Consider the following 18,565-nt stretch of genomic DNA (forward strand, 5'->3'; position numbering starts at 1 on the left):
GTACTTCAGCAAAACACCTCATGGCATTGCTGAATGCTTTGTCTGAATCAGAGTTTGTAGCCCAAAAAGGAAGAAAAAGTAACTGTAGTAAGTTCTTAATATTTGGGTACCTTGTTGACTTGCAGTGTCTCTAGCTGTGTTAGGCAGTCTTGATGCAAAGATCTCCAAAGCAAGCAAGCTTTGGAGCTGAAAATGCTGAGAAGCCTGGATAAGAGACAGGTCTCAGTGTCACTGTGCCATGTACCCAGCTCTCTGCTGGGGGATTTCTGCTGTCGCACAGCAGCTTGAGCCACTGGCATGCCCCAGATTCCTTTCCAATACACAACGTGGGGAACCTAAGAAACTTTCCCTTGCAGAGTAACCATCCAAACTAGCCAGCAGAGAGACCCAAAACTCTTTGGCCAGCTTCAGCTCCTTGTGCCTGGGCTCCCAGCCAGGTGCCCCTCATGGAGTGGAGCGTGGTCTGGCATTGCTCTTCTGCCTGGGGTTATTGCTCTGCCCTGCAGGGTGGAACCATCCCATGCCTAACTGGATTAGAAGCCAGTTCTGCCGCCTCCCATGAGAGCACGCTAACAACCAAACCACTCCTGTTTTGAATGGAAAGACATTAAAGAGGGGATGAGGGAAGATAGAAAGATTAAGTCTGCTGGCTGAGGTGCTGCGCACAGTCTGGGAGGGTTGCCTTCCACTTTCTTGTCTAATGTATAGTCAAATGTGAAGACAAAGTGGAACAGTTGCAGTGGGAAGGGCTGGAAGACACCCACCTCAGCAGGGAGTGTGGCATCTGGGGGTCTCGCTGTGAGACGGGAGTTAAAATTCCCACTCTAAATCAGGACACGCAGGGGTTTGAGCCTGAGCCTCTGTATTGATGGCAAATACACTAACTTGTGAGTTCTGTGAAAATGGCAACAATCCTTGATCCACAAGGTCATTTCAAATCACCACTGTTGAATCAGGCTGTGTGGACTAATTTTGGTAAAACTTTTATCTTGTGAACCTTGTAGGGAATTAGATATCGCAGTTGCAATACAAGGGCACAGACAATCCTGCAAAGCAACAAAAATTCTGCTTAGCACATGTTATCAGTAGAGACTTAGACATTTGCAAAATCTAGGCTCTTTCAAACTAGCTGCACGAGGTTTCTGAGTATCTTATTTCAGACTCCTAAAGTGTCAGTTAGGTAAGTGTGTCACTTCGTGACTCTAAGCTCTCCAGATTTTACCTTGTTTGGTGTTTTTAAATTCTTCCTGTAGCTGTTCTCCAGTGATTTTTTCTGTTCCTTGTGCTGCATCAGTCATATATCAAGTTGTGGCTACTCCCCGGTGGCTTGCAGAGAACAATAACATAGGTGAGAAAATATGCCCGCTCATATATTTTGATTGTTTGACTTTCCCCTATATCTCTCTGGAATATACTTCTACCTGTGTGCTTATTTACATATTAATGTGCAAGTAGTTGCAGACCAATGTATTTAGCAGGACTCAGAAACTGGGGAATAATCTGTAGATAGCAGAAGTATATCATTTTGATTTACAATCTAACATTTAAATGTTCTGAGGTCAGACCTCTGAGAGAAAATAATTCACAACTGGATATATAGCTTCCACAGGCTGTACATTTATTGCCAACAAGTACAACACAGATTGTTTTTTACGCGCCTGCTTTTTATTGCTTTAGATGCTGTTGCAGGATAGTTCACATAAACATTTATATAGGGTTTGGAAAACAGTTGTTAGCGAGGAGGAAGCTTTTGCTGTTTACACAGCCTCCGAACAAAGCCACCGCGCGGAGCTTCCTGTAATTGACATGTGGGCGGGTTTCTTCAAGTCACTGACTGGAAGAAGTGAGTGTCTGAGATTTATTCCTGACAGGACTTAAATTACTGGTAGCCTGACACATTTGTGAACAATTACTAGACACTGAGGTGTTTAAAGTAATGGGTACAGTTTGCTCAAGGGATGGGGAAGTTTTGAAACCATTAAAACAAAATGATTTTCCATTAGATTAGTAAAAAGTGAACGCATATGTTTATTTTTCTAAAATACACAGGTATATTTGACTTCTTAAATAATTTTTCGCTCCAAGTGCACATGCTTAAAAATTCTCTTCTCTCCCTTAACAGCAGGTTACTATGTATTTGTACGAGCACTGGTTAGCTGACCTTATAGTCACTTCTGAACATGACACCTTATAGACTTCTGAACATGACACCTGAGCTTGCAGTCTCCCAAAAGGTGAAGTCACTGAGGATGTCTTGATCAGAAAAAGGATCTTGCTGTTAAATTGTCCAAAATAATAACAATATCTAGCTTTTGCCCTGTTTTTGTTTATCAATTCGAAAGAGGAAATGTGAAATGCCCTAAAAGTTACTGCCTTATACTTTTGACCATTAAATACTGTGAACTTTTATAGGGAAAAAAAATGTTTAATTTCCTCGTTAATCTACAGTACATTTATTCATCTATTTGCAACTCTTCAAGGTAAAAGTTATATTTATTTCCAGCATATGCATTCACTGTTCATACTCCTTCCATTCCTCTAACAGACCCTGGGGCTAGGAAATGCACTTCATCCTAACCACCTCGATTTCCTAGTAGCCACTTGAGAGACTTGTGTCACAAAAGGAATAGGTTATTGCCCCTGGACTGCCACAGGTTTTTAAGAAGCATCCTACATGCACACTGAACTGTGTGTACACAGTTTTATCCATCTTCCCTCATTAATCATGATCTGCTGTACAGGTGCTGTCTCTGCAACTCATGTTATTCTGATGTTCTGTGATAAAAGCGAATAAAAATATTAAAACTACATACATCTACTAATAGTCAAAAATAAAAGATTTAGATGGTGAACATAAATCAGTATTTTTAGAGCAGACTGGTAAGCCTGCTTCGCTGCTAGTGTAACAGTTAGAAGCTAGATCGTTCTTCCTGGCTGAGTCAATAAAAATGTTTATACATGTCTTCTGTGCAACGTGGCCACACAGAGAGCTGCAAGAAATGTTTGTTGTACTGGTCGTGGATGCAAAGCTATGAGCGTTGCTTGCACTGCTGTTGATCCAAGCATTTGAATTCTCCAAGTCAGGCTGCCAAAAATCATGGCACTGGTTTAAGCACGTTAAGATTTCACACACACACAATTGGTACTGGTTTTTAGTTACTCTTCCAACCACACAAGAGTAAGACAGTGCTTTAAAGAAACCAAAAGGCAAAATGCTTATGTAGTCACATTGGCTGTGTTAGATAGGATGTCTAACTGTACCCACTGGTTTATTGGTACCCTGCAATGTCAATGTGACAGGGTTTTCCAATGGGCAATTTACTGCTGTGAAAAAGAAACCTTTTCCTTATATTTATTTTAGTATTCTTCAGGAATGAATAAGTATCTGTGTGTTTTGCTAGCCTTTCCATGCAGCCTTCCAGATTTCAACAACACCAGGTATTACCAGAATGGTTTATATCTGCCCCCCCAAACACTCAGTTAGAAGTGATCATTTATGAGGTAAATGAGGACAGAAATGGAAAGCTGTAAACACTTCTCTCCCACCATCAGTGAAGTATTCAGCGCTTGACCTGTTAGCAGTACATTATCTGTATTTCCTACTGTTGTTCCTCCTTTGCTAGCTCATTTCTCCAGCCAAAAATAACCTCAGGATTTCTCAAGTCATGGCTTTCAGCTAGCATCCTCTCTTGCTCCCTCCGGTATCTGTAAGACATTTCTCTGCCCACTATCTCACCAGCCTTTGAGTCTCTCCCAGCAAGAGGAAGAATATCAGCCAGGTGGCTCTTCACTGCTGCTGGTTGGAGTCAAAGGCTTTGGCAAAAAGCAGCCAGCAACCTAGCTTATACACAGGAATACGCACAGGTGCATGTAAGTATAAAGGACAGAGTGACAACAGTTAAAAAGTAGTAAAATTTGCTATAAAAAGACTGGACTCTCGTTGCTGAATGCGAACTGCCATCCCTCAAGTAGATTTTCGTGTAGTGCTTCGGGAAATTTCTTTCTTGCCACACCTTCCTCTTCGACACAACTTTTGTTGTGATCTGCCTGGGAACTACCTGGATTTCTCGGTATTGCCATAGGATTAGGAAAATATGAACATAGGGAGGAAATATAGTTTCTGCCATTAGAGACTCCTTCCAGCTCACTCCTTGCTGTAACAAAGCCATCACCATGAGCAATGAGTTAATTGCTTGAACTTGTTTGCCAGCCTGTTGTACCACAAAAGTTAAGGGCTTCCAGTCTCATAGACTGTCTCTGGGATAGGGGCAGTGTTTAGACACTGGACACAAATTTCATTTTAATGCACAAGGGCAGTACATACTGCTCTTCTACATACATGAAAAATAAGACAGTCCGTGTCTTTTTGGAGTAATTTCCAAAATGATTTGCATTGGCTTCATTATGGTGAGAGCTCCTGAAAGTCTGTCCCTTGTGCTGTGTGTAGGACACTGTACACTACGTTGGTCAGCTAACTCACTATCTGCTCTCCATTTGAACCTATGCGGAAGATTCTGTAAACCCACAAAGAGAGAGTTTTTATTCCCTACTTCTTGTTTTCTGTGTCAGTTCTTGATACACTGAGTAGTAAAACAATTTGTAGCATGCTGTTAGCACAAAGCAATGAAAAATAATACCAAAAATAAAACATGAAACTGCAACGAATGCATCTATTTTTACACTGTGTTTTGTCTCAGGGAAATTTCAGAAGCTTCAGCAAAAGAATCCAAAACACTTTCAGGGTATCAAATCACCATAGGGATGGCTTTCTCTGTTTTTGCAAATTTCATTATTTTCCTTGTGTATTTGGGGAAAGGAACAAAAAGAACTGCAGATGTTCCAAACTTTCTATGGTCTTTTACAATTATTCAGGGTGGTGCCTCTGCTGTAGACTATGTGCTGTTTTGCTCACATATTCATAAATTTTTCTCATTTGTGAGAGTCACTGAATACAGCATGTGAATTGTTTTACCCGGTAGGTGGTGGAGCAATAATGAAGCATTGTGATTAAGTAGTGTTGGAACATCTTATCTTCCTCACTGAGTGGGAGGCACCATTAGTAGTAAAAGTAATTACCTGTGTAGAACGTGCTGATTGCATTGAGTATCTACTCCATGGCACAAAGAATGTCTTCTCAACTTTAGGGACTTTAAGAGATCTCCATTTACTGCTAATTTCACATTTTAAGCAATCGTGCATAATTCTTTTGATTTTTCTTTGGTGTTGAAATTACAAATAAACTTTGAAAGAGCTTTTTCCCCTCATCAAAATTCTGTCCTTGTCATTGGTAGCAACAAAAAGAAGATGATCAAAAAATCACACGAAAGAACAGGAACTGTAAAAGCAGGGTATGAGCAGGGTACGTGCCCAGGCTGACTTGCCCACTGCTCAGAGGGGTTAGATGACTGTCTTGGGCAACATCTCTAGACAGCTCGGGGTCTCCTGCAGAACTAGACTGCAGTGCCCTAACTATCGAACAGCGTTACTCTATAGAAATGATGCAGATGATTATTCAGAAATGGGACATCAACAAGAGCATTGAGAGAAGGTCTCAGCTTACAGAAAATCCTTTAACTTGGGATGTGTGGGAGGCTGTTGCCACTGATGGCATCAGTCACTTACAGGGTTATTCTCACAGAAGCCAATCTGTAGTATAATACACTCTGTCCTAAGGTCTGCATTTCATAAGCATTCATCCATCTGCCTGACAGTTTCCAGTAACTTGGGGAATAAAATATTAAGATATGATGAAACTAAGCAGTTCTTTCTATCATAGGAAAACGAGTTTATTTTTCATTTCATCTATAGATTGTAGCTCTAGTAAGTTTTGTATCTCACATAGCTGTGAAATCAAACCTCACTGCTTATCTTATACTTTAAAAACCTTTTAGCTTCTATAAGAAACTTATAAAAAGTCCTGGGATCCAAAGGGACCTGTGAATTTTAAGCTAAGAAAGAAAACTGACAGAGCATTTGTGGTTTGTTCTAGGTCTGTTTCAAAGCCTGCTGGAATCCAAACAAAGAGATTCTCACTGAATTTTAAGATTAATATCTGGGATTTGAACATAAGGGCTAACATAAATGCAGTCCAGCTACGCTCCTGAAAAGTACCTGAACACATTTGTAATAATGTAAGGGTTAGATGACTGTATTGGGCAACATTTGTAGACAGGTAGAGTCAATTAAGGTAATTGACGGAAGAGAAAAAGCCTTGTGAATTTTTCTCTGTTCTCTGTATTACTTTATAGGTGCATTTCCTTTGGTAATTGTAGGAGTATATAAGGTCATCATGATTGGAGACAGGCAGAAACTTTAACAAAGGTGACAAACTGTCATTGATTTGATTGCTTATTTCTCTATCATGTACGATCTCTTCCACCTATAAAAGGAGAACATTTGTTTAAAGAATAGGATGTTTTTAGTCAACAGCCTTAATTTCAGATTGTTTCAGAGGCTTTTGACATTTTTTCTGCTACAAATACAGTTTCTAAATGATGTTTCAAAGTTGGGGGCTTTTTGTTGATGTTTGTGTTTTTTTATGTTTATTATTATTATTATTATTTACATCTCCTGAGGTGTGTTTTTGTTTTTTTTTTTTTTTTTTTTTTTAATATCTGTGAACTACAACTTCTTTCTTTGTTGTTATTTGTTTTTGTTGGTTAATCTCTGATGCATTTTTCTCATTTTATATATATATATATATATATATATATATATATATATATATATATATATACAATGGAAATATATTTAAAATAATCACACAAAAATTTACAAGTGTTTTTATGAATCTGGTAAGCCCAGGGAATGATTAACACTACGTGAAATTTGGCAGTTTTTCTTTGCAGAAGTGAATGCAACATTTTTCTTCAGTATTAGTTTCTGTTGGCTTGGTTTAGCTTGATTAAAAATAAATGAAAAGTCAAAGTGAATTTCAGGCTAAATGGGTAAGATCCACCCAGTTTTATGCAGAACCGTGCAACTGCATGTTTTGTGTTTTTAATTTGAAGACTTAAGATTGGCTTCAAATTGGGCCTGAGCTGATTTTATTCTTACTGGTTTCAGAATAAGGCAAAATATCTGAGAAGTCTGGAAAATATTTCGGCAAAGCAGCCCAGAGTTTAACTGAGACCAAAATCAGGCACATTTTGCATAACATGGTTTGTATTTCTATAATTTCCAACCGTAATTTAATGATTAAAAAAAAAAAATGTGACTATCTGTTGTTCATTGCTGGTGTTTACAGGAACAAACTGCCTTCAAGGACACCGAGCAGGAGATTTCCATTCCTTACTGTGGCATGAAAACAGGGGACAGAGATTTTATTCATAATAAGAATATAAGCAGCATGAAAATTTGCACAGTAGGATCCATTTTAGCATTCTTTTCCTAAATCCTACTAAAGTTCAGGACCACTCCCCTTCTGCATGATACCTTTCAGTCCCAGTCAAGGAAATGTTTGATAGTCCAATGTGCCCTCATGTGCTTTAACCAGGATAATATTAAAGTACCAAATTAGTTGTGCTCCTTAAAGTATTCCAGGATATTTGTGTCTCCAGCTACTAACTGTAAATGAGAACACCTTTATCTTGTAATCAGGTAGTAGATAAATCATTATTAGTGGCAAACTTTTATATTGTTCTGGGATCCCATTGTGCTACAAATAGCACAGTCATTGAAAAAGGCGATTGCTGATCTGGCTTTCTGATTAGTCCAGTAAATTACAAATGTTCATTATACACAATAAAATTTTAGCCTGGCTGAAATGTGTGCCATAATTTGTATTCAGTAAAATGCATAATGTTTTCACAAATATGCTGGCAAATACTAGATTTTAATTTTCTTTTAAGGTTATCTATACTGGTGATTGTGAAATTTAACTACAGTGGATGGTAGTGAGATAGGTGCCCCATGTGTATCGAACCCAAACAGGCCGGCAGAGATGGATGGTCCATGCAGATATGACGTGTGTTTATTATGCACACAGGTGATTGGCCAGATTTGTTCAAGAATTGTTTGGATCAAAGGAATCTGAAGTCTGAGAAAGGTTCTGGAGTGAAGCATAGATGCATGTGCTTTGTTAGCACCAACAAAAACACTGCAGTTCTTGTTTTAGGAACAGAGTCCAAATTTTGAATCTTGATTCATATCCATTGCTTAGACATGGAGAAATGTAACTCCAAGCAAAAACTTACACAGGAGGGAGAGAAAAATAAAATGTGATGTTTTGGTCCAAGTGAGTTTGTTTAAGGAAAAAAAAAATTGAAAAAGCATTTTTGGCAGTGAAAGTGTTATGTGGGCTTACAGTCCTTTTTGGAATATGCAAGTGTGTCACAATCAATATTGTTCTTGATAAAACTGAACCACAGACAACCCCCTTTTTTTCTCTTTTTTTTTTTTTTTCTTTTTTTCAATAATAATAATAATAAAAAAAAACAGACCCCGATCCTCAGACTAAGTAATGAAATTTGCAAAGGAAAATTCATAATATGTGATGGAAAAAAGATACATGCACCTGATGTTAGTTAGTGGGGAAAATATTGGACAGAAATTGTTAGCATGATGGGAAATTAAATTACTTTAAACAGTATTTGAACATGAAGGGAACAGAAATTTGATTAGGGAAATCATTTCAGATATTCTTTTAATTCTTTCTAAATCCAAAAAGCTTCACTCCAGCTACCTCCCTAGAACCAATCAGCCCCAAACTGCCACATTTATAAGGAGACCCTGGAGTTAAGGGTCCAGCATGCAGAGCTTCTAACTCCCAGCTTTCCCTGCCTTTCAGCACCTCATCCAGGCCAAACTTCCCAACCTCCCAGTCTTTTGTTCACACGGAGAAGTATCTCTCAGGCAATCCAGGGCATCTAATTCTAATCTACTTTTCCACATGACCTCTTGATGACATGGATGTGCTTTCTATATGATGAAATAAGGATATTTCCACCCTATTCTCATTTGGTGTCTTCATTAGTAAACTGTTAGGAATAAACACTATGAAGTTGTGCTTGTAGAGCATTTGGGGGCATGGAGTGGAGAGAAGGACAGAAGGCCAAGCGAGTTGCACAGCTCTGTTCAAAGAATGGTCGATTTCTGGTCATCTGTAAATCTAGTTTCTGAATTTTCCCCAGTCCATAACACATTTAGGCAGACAGGAGTCCTGCTGGGGCAGAGGCAGCCCTTCTGCAGGGACAGACCTGCAGGCTCCCAGAGGTATTTAGGCACTGGCTGGAGTCAGACATCAGCACCTAAACAGGGGTGGGAGCAGAAGCTGCCCAAAGCTACAGAACAAGCCTGCAGCTGAACACCGTCTCCTCTAATCCAAACCTTCCCCTGCCTGCTGAACCATCTCTAGGTTTTCACAGGAGCTGCCCCTGTTAATCCAGGCAGGATCACAGGAGATAGGATGACCCGTGACACCATCGGGGTGTTTAGGGAGAAAGGGGACAACTACCTGTACAGAACTGCAACCAGTTTGCTGTCTTTAGCACCCCATTTCTTACATGACATTAATGTGGAGATCAGAGTCAATAAAACACATGGAGGGAAAATGTATGATTCCAATTTACATTAAGGAACTTAAAAGTTGTGAAATATGTGAAGAACAAACTGTTGTGAGAAAATAAGTGCCAGCCTTCCTGCAAATTTTGTATCTGATTCTGCAGGCATGGGAAGTCTTCAGCAGTGTTCCTGACTTGGCTGCCAGTTTATGTGGGAGGGGAAACAGCCATTTTGCTCGAGGGAAATAGTTTTTTAAAAGTTCCATGATGAGAAGGGGTTTTGTTTGTTTGTTTATTTTTGTTTTCCTGCATGAAATGAGTTTTGCAGTTTAAAATAACGGCCCAAAGGCTGAATTCCGGCTCCATTGGCTTCAGCTGAGATGTTACACATGTGCTTCTGTGTTGAGATTTTGGCAAGTTAACTTTGGTTATAGATACGTATACATACACATACAGATTGTGTGTGTGTACGTAAAAATGTACACACATTTAAGCTTTCATCTGGACTGCATTTTTAAAGCGTTTCAGACAATGCATTGTTCCTGTTTCATGGATGGCAAAGATAAAGCACAAAAAATACAAATCGTAACAAAGAAAAACAAATCTTCCATGCCCTATCCCAGCCCCTGCCTCTCACGAAGCAGCATGTTTATTTCTTAAATTTTAGGGGGCAGATGTTCTAAAAAACAACTGGCCATACAGCATTTGCCTTGTAGGATTCTAAGGAGCGAGGAGATTTGGGGCAGGTTAACCAGTATTTAGGAAACCAAATGAAGTGGGAAGATTTTCAAATGTGTTCTACTGAGCTCCCATCTCCTGGGCACAGAAGGAGTCTGGGAGTTTCTTTTGAAAATCTGCCTTTTCTGTAGGTGTTGTATTGGAAGATGAAGCTCTAAAAATCTGGCCTTTGAGACCTATTTTTAAAATATGATTTCTGCTTTTTCAGACACAATTTTGTGATCCCAGCTAATTAGGAGAACAGCCATGTGGTTAGACATCTGAATTCTAGTCTTATTGCTTGTAACAATGACCATGCTACAAAATCTGGTCCGATGTGGTTTTGTTGTTATTTCATGTTTTTTTTTTTTTTTTTTTTTTTTTTTTTTTTTTTCTTTTCTTTTCTTTTCTTTTCTTTTCTTTTTTTCCTTTGCTTTCAGAATAGACTGGAATCTCATTTTCAGGCTGTGCTGGACTCCATTCCTGACGTTGTAACAAATACAGTTGCTATTCACTAAGACTGTTGCTGATGGACTCAAATTAAATTTCAATGGAAATGACATATTTTATTTTCAAACATCAGTCTTTCCCTTCCATATTCTACGTGTGCTTTCAGACCACTAGTGTGGGAGAACTGCTGTGTGACTCCTCCTTGACTTACAGTTCAGTCATCCAAAATCAGAAACCTAATAAAGCTTTAAGTATCAATTGAAATTAAAATTTAGGTACAAAAGGTGTTTTAGTCAATTCTTCAGATTGCAAACTTACTTACAGTTGAGTACGTCACGTTAACACAATTTTACATTTATATTAAAAAGTGACTAAGAGACCCCAAGCAAGAGAGTGAAATTAAGTATTTTATGAGAAACTATGCCCTCAGCTGACATTTCTGGAACAGGGGCAAAAATTCGTGTTTTGTTTGTTTGTTTTAAATTTGGTTAGCAAATTGAAGGAGAAATTATTCCATCTAACTGGCTGATATTGTATGCTCTAAAAGCACTACGGAGCTTGATTTCCAAACAGTAATACATCTGATACGTGCGTGTTGGTTTCATGGCAGTTATTCAGAGAATTAGAGCTGACACCACATTCAGGAAGGAGACTATTCAAAGGCAAAAAAATATCTCAAAATGTAGCTGCAAACTTGCATGACAAAATTAATAAGGAAATATTATTTCTTGTCAATCATACCAGTTTCTCACGTAAAGCCACTGATGATAAGCACAGAGTAGTTGTGTTTTATATTTTTTTTACTTAGCTCTTACTAATTGTTGACAAGCTCCCAGGATGTTAGAGCCTGAACCTGTTTATGTCACCAGCTTGTCCCCCAGGTACAGCTGTAAAAAACAAAGCCATAGCCCAAGAGATTTGTGTTGGGATTACAGAAAAAAGTGAATAACATTCACTGCTAGGAGGTAGGTCTTCTACTTCATCGGCTGCTTTTATATTACCATGTTATTATTTCTATACTACACCTTTGCTAAAAGTGTCAAGAGCAGATTCCTCTGTACTATCACTGTGCTGCAATTTCTTCCCTATTGTAGTTATTACTTGTGATATAAGAGCATTCAGTCATGATTAAGACCTCATTGTGCACAGTATAAATACACAAGATACAGGCTCTTTCACAAAGAGTTTACAGATTGTCACCATACCTGATCAAGAGCAGATTCTTCACTTGAGTCAAAACTGCTCAACGGGCAGAAGTGTCATGGGTTTAGGAGCTGATCCAGCCTTTACTGGAAATAAAATACCTGGTGATTTCAGGGTTAGAGAAGCCTAAATGCAGTAATTCTGCGTGCAGGTGGTTGGTCTCAGGATGTTTAAATGAGTGCAATATAACACATCAGAGCTTGTCAAGGCCTACAGTTGGCTCCGTTTGGGTGGCAATTCCTCCTGGAAATCACTGTCAGATGGGCTAGGGGAGGCTAGAAAGAATAACGTGAATGTATCCATGGTGAGGATGTAAGAAGGGAGGCAAATCTTTGTGGTGGGTGGTGGGATTTGGATGTGGAGGCTAGTGTTACTGCTAATTTCTATTTGAGCTACCTTCTATTTTGGATATTGCTAATATTTCATTTAGTGGGTTGAGAATCAATTCACCAAAGCCTGCACTGTGTATAACACAGAATGCTGGGAAAAAATATTTTTCACTTGGTTACAAAGACTCTAGTTTTCACACACTTAGCAGTCTTCCATCTCCGCTGAAATCCATATTTTTTTTTTCCCTCTATTATTCTCTTCATTATGTGCTAGATACCCAGGAGCCTGATGCAGAGCTCTTGAAAGCAAATGAGAAACTTGGTTTTATTCTAGGCCTTATTTAAGGTTAGAGAGGAGTACAGTACATCTGCCTTCAGCTCGTTCATTGTGTCCCCTCACTGACAGTGCAGAAGTTGGTCTCATCCTTTCCAGCCCATGTTCCCTACAACCAGACGTGTTTCCCCATCAGGAAACTTTACTTAATTCGAGGGGTTTTACTGCAGTTGGTTTTTATGTGAGAGCATCAAAAACCGAAACAAGTGGATTCACTGTAGAGTCTTGCCACATTCATCTGGCTGGATCCATTCATCTTGTTGCCATTCTCACTCCAGTTTTGCGAGCATCCATGCTGATGTCCCGTCTTGAACATCTGCATTAAGACCATCAGGAAAACAGGTATCAACATCTTCTCAAAAAGCAAAAATCCAGTCCCCTGTGGCTTCTCCAGGATTCCTGGGGTAGAAAAGACCTACAGAGCTTTGCATCTTTGCTTTCCATGACATGACAATGGCTCTCTGCTGGAAATCACCTGGATATTAACCAGCAAAAGAAAGCAAGAGGGAGGGCAAGGTGCATTCTTCCTCCCCTTTCTGCTGGAGACCCTTCAGGGTGGAAGTGTGTAAGGAGTGTATTTTGTTTTCTTACGTTTACTGGTGTTATGGTGACTTTGATCTATGTTAAATCAAAGACCTATTGTAGTAGGCACTGCATACGTAGGCAACAAAGCAGGCACTCCCTACTGTAAAGGCTGTATGGTCTAAGAAGACTAAAAAGAAATGAAGGGTGACACCCATTTTACAGATGGGGAATTGAAGCTGAGATTGAGCAACTTGCTTAAAGTTTCACAGGGAATAAACATACTGTTCTGGATCAGAGATAAGAATTATACTGCTTCTGCCCTGAGTATCTGTGCTGTGTGCTTCCCTCCAGCACATTGCCGTACACCAAAACCTCCCCCTTTTTCTAGTGCCAGAGCTCTATCTCTGTGCCTGGTATTCCAGCATGTTATAGATGTCTTTGCTTACAATTCAGGATCACGTCTGAAATAAAAAATGAAGCCTTCAAGATTAAATCCAGCACAGGATTTAGGTACTTAAAGTAGGATTTGAGTGGTATTTTGATACTTAAATGTAAAGTTGAGACCAGTGAGATGCTGCCAAGATACTGCATTATCCTGGGGAATGCCTACACTCCTTTGGTTTCTCAGTTTATGATCTTTAATGTCTTAGGAGGCTGATTTTTATTTTATTTTATTTTATTTATTTTTAAATTTCAATACATTTAGTGAATGTTTTGCTTGAGAGGGTTGAATATTTCTGTCCCTACTACCTTCATAAGCACGTGGTGGCTTCTCAAACTGGCCCTATGAGTCTGCATCTAGCCAGCCTTCCCAGGCTCCTGGCAAAGCCCAGCAGGAATGGCCACTTTCTTGTAAAACATAGCACCCAGAAGAAACAGTGAGCATCATCACAGTTTCGTCCCCTCCCAGGGTCTGGGATACCAAAGTGCCAGTGTCTGAATCTGTGTCATCTGCTTTCTAGGAGGATTTCAGCCTCTTGGAGAGCTGGGAAAACACACTTTCTGTCAGCTGAAGCCATGCGGTGAGGGAGAACATATTTAGATTAATTGATGCAGCAGGAGAGGGAGAAAGAAAACTAAACCAGGAAGATCCCTTTGTCATCTGGTGGGGACAGCTTACTGATGAGGATTAATTATGGGGGCTGACCTGGCTCCCAGGAGTGTTCCTGAATTTTGTCCAGTAACTTCAAAGAAGGGGGCCTTAAAGTTCTGGGAGCAGAGAGCAGCAGCAGGACTGTTCAGTTTGAATTCGTTCGTGTGCCGCATCACAGCTCTTAGAGAAGAGCCGCCCACTGCAAACACAGGAGCACCACCAGGGTTGCTTGGGGCATCCCCAGCAGCTGTGGGTTTAACTCCCCAAGGCAGAGGAGTGAATACGCCTGAGTCTCCCCTGTCCTGGGTGAATGTGCTAACTGCAAAGCTACTACCAGAAAATTAATGTCTCTGCTCATCAGCTGCATCTTTAAAAGCAGCTTCCAGACTGGGTGCTAGCTGAGGAGAGACGCCACCCTGCAGCCCAAAGTGGAAAGTGTCTAGAAGACAAGACTGAAGAGCCAGCCCTGGCCTGGAGCCTTTTTGCAGGGTAGTCCCAGGCAGCTGTTTGCAGTGCCTTTGACTCCAGCCTGCCTCGGGGCAGTGCGTGTTAACTGATTTGGATGCCCTTCTGATAGATCTGCGCTCCTCGCACTGTGCACGGGGGGCCTGGGCTCCACTCACAGATGTCTGCATCCCCTTGAGGAGTGGGCTCAGTCCTCCACTGAAGTGGGTCGCCAGAACATCGCCAGCAAATCCCCCCGAAGGCACTGTCTGTGGGCTGGGAGGTGTCAGAGCGTTGTAGTTAAAGGGATGGAAGCAGAGGTATGTCTCTCTTCCTGCCTTGTTTTCAGTACTTTGACGTAATGTGAAGCATTTTGCCAGCTGCGGTTTTCTGAGAACAGATTGGTAAACTCTGACTTGTTGCATCAGCCTGACAGCTGACTTCCCACACAGTTCAGTGTCTGCAGCACTCCGCTGGGGCCAAAACTGAGCAGTGATTCATCTTCTAAAACAGGTCCAGCACACCAACAGTCTATTAGTTGTAATAATGCTGAGGATGGGTGGGAGGTAGTTTAACGCCCTTTGGACTCACTTTAAAATATCTCTTTGTCCTCTCTGTTGCTGGGTAGTCAAAAGAATATGCTTTGTTTGAAATTTTCCAGAAAAAAAAAAAAAAAGTTTCAGAATACCAAAGGCTCAAATAGGAGTTGATGGCTCCAGTCTGGGCACAGACAATTCAGTTTGAGGGAATTTATAGCAAGCCTATCCTTAATGTGTCCCAGGAATTACTTGATTTGCTTGTTGTATTCCGTAGCAAAAGAAACCGGGGATACAAATTTAATACAGCCTAGGAGCTTGTGTTACAGTTTACTGTGTCCTTGGACAGCTGTAAATCCTCCTCTGATGTATTTGCTTAATATTTAGGCTTAACATGTTTTAACCACAAATCAGGCTACAATAATGAACCTGGAATCTGTCCAAGCCTTATCCCAGAGTCCCCACAAACAACTTCAGTCCCAGAGGTGAAATGATGGTGATCTACCTGTGAATGTCCCGAGTCCCCCCTCGTTTTGTGACGTGCTGAGAATAACAAGGCACAATAAATCATGAGCCTGATCCTCAGCTAAGGCAGAGATTTACATTCCTCTATGCTGATTTACACCAGTGGAGGAGCTGATCCCACCATGAACAAATACAGTGTTTTAATCTACCAATCGATCCACAGCTCAGCTAATGAAACTTTGCAGCCCTTAAAATGTCCTGGCTCCAACTTGAATGTCTCCTGCATCTGGGTTTTCTCTCATCAGCACTTTAGGGCTGGTACTGCATTAAAAACGGCACACACGACTACAGTTAAGCTTTTCAATAATGAAGTCACTTTATTTATTGAGAAATTTCATCACAGGATACATGATTCTTGGCAGGGCAACTCCTGAGCAGGAAGCCTGCAGTTACAAAGGTATGCATAAACGTGTATAAGGGCATATTGTTTGCCTTCTTTTTATTACAGGAAGGATATGGTTTGGTTGTGTTTTTGATGAGTTTTATTTAATTGTACGCTGGGATTTTCCTAGACTTGAAGTTAAAACTTGACAAATACTTCTACCCCTCCTGTTACGTAGATGCGCGGAGAGGCTTGCTCTGTGTTTTGCGCTGGAGCTTGGCAGACCCCGCACCCAGGGCTTCATCCCACAGGCACTGGGCAGGCATGAAGCCTTCCCATAATTGCTGGGGTTAACAGATGCTGTTCAGAGATCTGCATGAGAAAGATTCTGGTGAATCGATATTATTCCTTTTTAATTTTCAGTCTATAATCTTAGGGTTGTATTTAAAAAAAAGGAAAAACCTTACAAATAAATCCACTGACAAAATGTACTAGCTATAGACATTGATGATTTCTGCTTCCTATGGCTATTTGATTGCCTAATTACAGTCATTTTGAACTGATTGCATGCTCTTTTAATTTATTTCACAGCATTTGGCTGTAAGGAAGGACCTAATGCAGGGTATTTTTTACAGAGAGGAGTAAGTGTTCCTGAAAACAAATGCTCAGTACTTTCTAATTGAGGACCTCTCTGCTTAGAAGAGATGAATGAACTGAAAGCAGTAGCCTGTTTTATCTGTCAGGTAGAAAACTGAAGATTTTGAGAAAAAGAATGTTTGGAAGCCTCTCTGGTTGGGTTGAGCACTTATCTGAGCCCTGGCTAAGCAGCCAAATTGTTGTTATCTCTGGCTGACTCCCAGGCTCTCGGATTAGGAACTGCGATGGGGTCTCACTCTGGAGAGTACCAACCTTCCCATGCCAGCTCCCTGCTCCTACTCCAACCTTGATGAACTCATGAAATATAGAAATGTGATTAAAAAGAAGAAAGGTGGCTGGTTTTGTACCTCAATAAACATTTATTTCAGTTCCACTTATAACCAGGGGTCAAGACTGAATGTAGTTGTTCTAGGTGAGCCAGCTCTTTCCTTGTTCCTTGTACAGTTGTTTCTCTGGGGCACTGTTAAAGTCTGTCTCCTCCTTCTAAAGTGTCATCTGCAAGTAGAACTGCTGGCTTCCTCAGCAGCCTTCTTGATTGCTTTCTAATGAATCATCTTTGTTAATCCACAGTAACATGATACAAAAAATGGGACCCACACATTTGCCATCAGTTTTCTTTCAGGAGGTAAAGTTGCAGATAGTTTTACTATTGACTTCTGTGTGTTACAGATCCCATTATTTCGTGCCATCAACAAAAAACACTTGTGCTGTAACAGAGAAACAAAACTGTTCTTCATAAGCATTGTGCATCCTGAGAAAAACGCTGCTATCAATCCAAAATACAATTAGAATTATTTTGCCAGGTTATGTCAGGTTGTGAAAACAGTATCAGCAGAGGAAAAGAAAAATAAATAGCTCTGCCGTGTTTTGCCAGCTCTCCAGTTCTGGGGACTTTGCCTGGCTGGATGGATGGGGAAGGATACAGTTTATTATCAGTAGTTTAACACGCTTGTGAATGGTGCCTCTTATTGCTAACCTATCAGAGTAGCACTTAAGATGATTCAAATGCAATCTCAGGGGGGTAAAATGTACACAAAATAACTGCTGCAAACAAGTCAGCCAATACCAACAACTACAATTCAGAAATCTGATTCCATATCTATTGTCAAGGTGTTTGTGGGCTTATTTTGACTGCACTGTTACCCCAAACTTTTCAGACAAATCCTTGCAAAGTCTCTCAAATTCACATGGAAAGCTGTGATGTGATATGGAGTCCTCACTGCAGAATTAGTGGTGGGTGTCTTAATGTTTTTAACATTCCTAGGACTGTGACTTCTGGGGCTCTGGTTCTGCTGAGGGCTGGGCTGGGCTGGGCTGGGTGTTGTATAAACATGAACAAAAAGAGCGTCAGGTCTCCTTGAGTTTACAACCAAATAGGCTGTAGTTATTGGAACTCTGCAGATACCAATCCAGCATTAATTTCACTTACAAATTGTCCAGCTGTTAATGTCACACAAATGCTGTCTCAGTCCTTTCTTTTAAGAGGAGTTCTGCCTGAAATGATTTTGCTAAAAAGAGCACAAAAGTCTTTTTGCTCCAACAAATTATCTGTAATCGGGGCTGGTTCTGAAAAGACTTGCACAACTAATAACTTTGCCAGCAAGAATAGCTTCATTAAAGAAGCTACATTTCCTCAAAGAAATGCTTGCAGAATTGGGCCCGATGATCGCTATGAAATTGTTTCTGCAAAGTGATTTTAACGGCATTTGTATTGTTTACTCTAACAAAGAGACTCTGAAGATAGCGACCTTTGAGCTTTGATTTTAGAAGTTATGTGACTAATCCAGTTTTTACAGATGGTTGTTTTTTTTTTATTATTTATTTTTTTTATGTTCATTGCAGACTTCAAGGGAATGCTTGAACGGAACAGGATTTGAACCTAAGCTTCCCAATGTTTCTGCTTTGGCCTTGTACCAGTAATTATATAAAG

At 40.2% G+C, this 18,565-nt stretch overlaps 1 protein-coding gene across 5 annotated transcripts in view; it reads left to right on the forward strand.

Moving 5' to 3' along the window:
- TSHZ2 (teashirt zinc finger homeobox 2) overlaps nucleotides 1-18,565 on the forward strand; it is a 230,466-nt gene that overhangs the window by 45,001 nt on the left and 166,900 nt on the right. The window lies entirely within an intron of this gene.

The sequence above is a fragment of the Anas platyrhynchos genome, chromosome 21 (assembly GCF_047663525.1).
Source record: "Anas platyrhynchos isolate ZD024472 breed Pekin duck chromosome 21, IASCAAS_PekinDuck_T2T, whole genome shotgun sequence".
In the NCBI taxonomy this organism is placed as follows: Eukaryota; Metazoa; Chordata; class Aves; order Anseriformes; family Anatidae; genus Anas; species Anas platyrhynchos.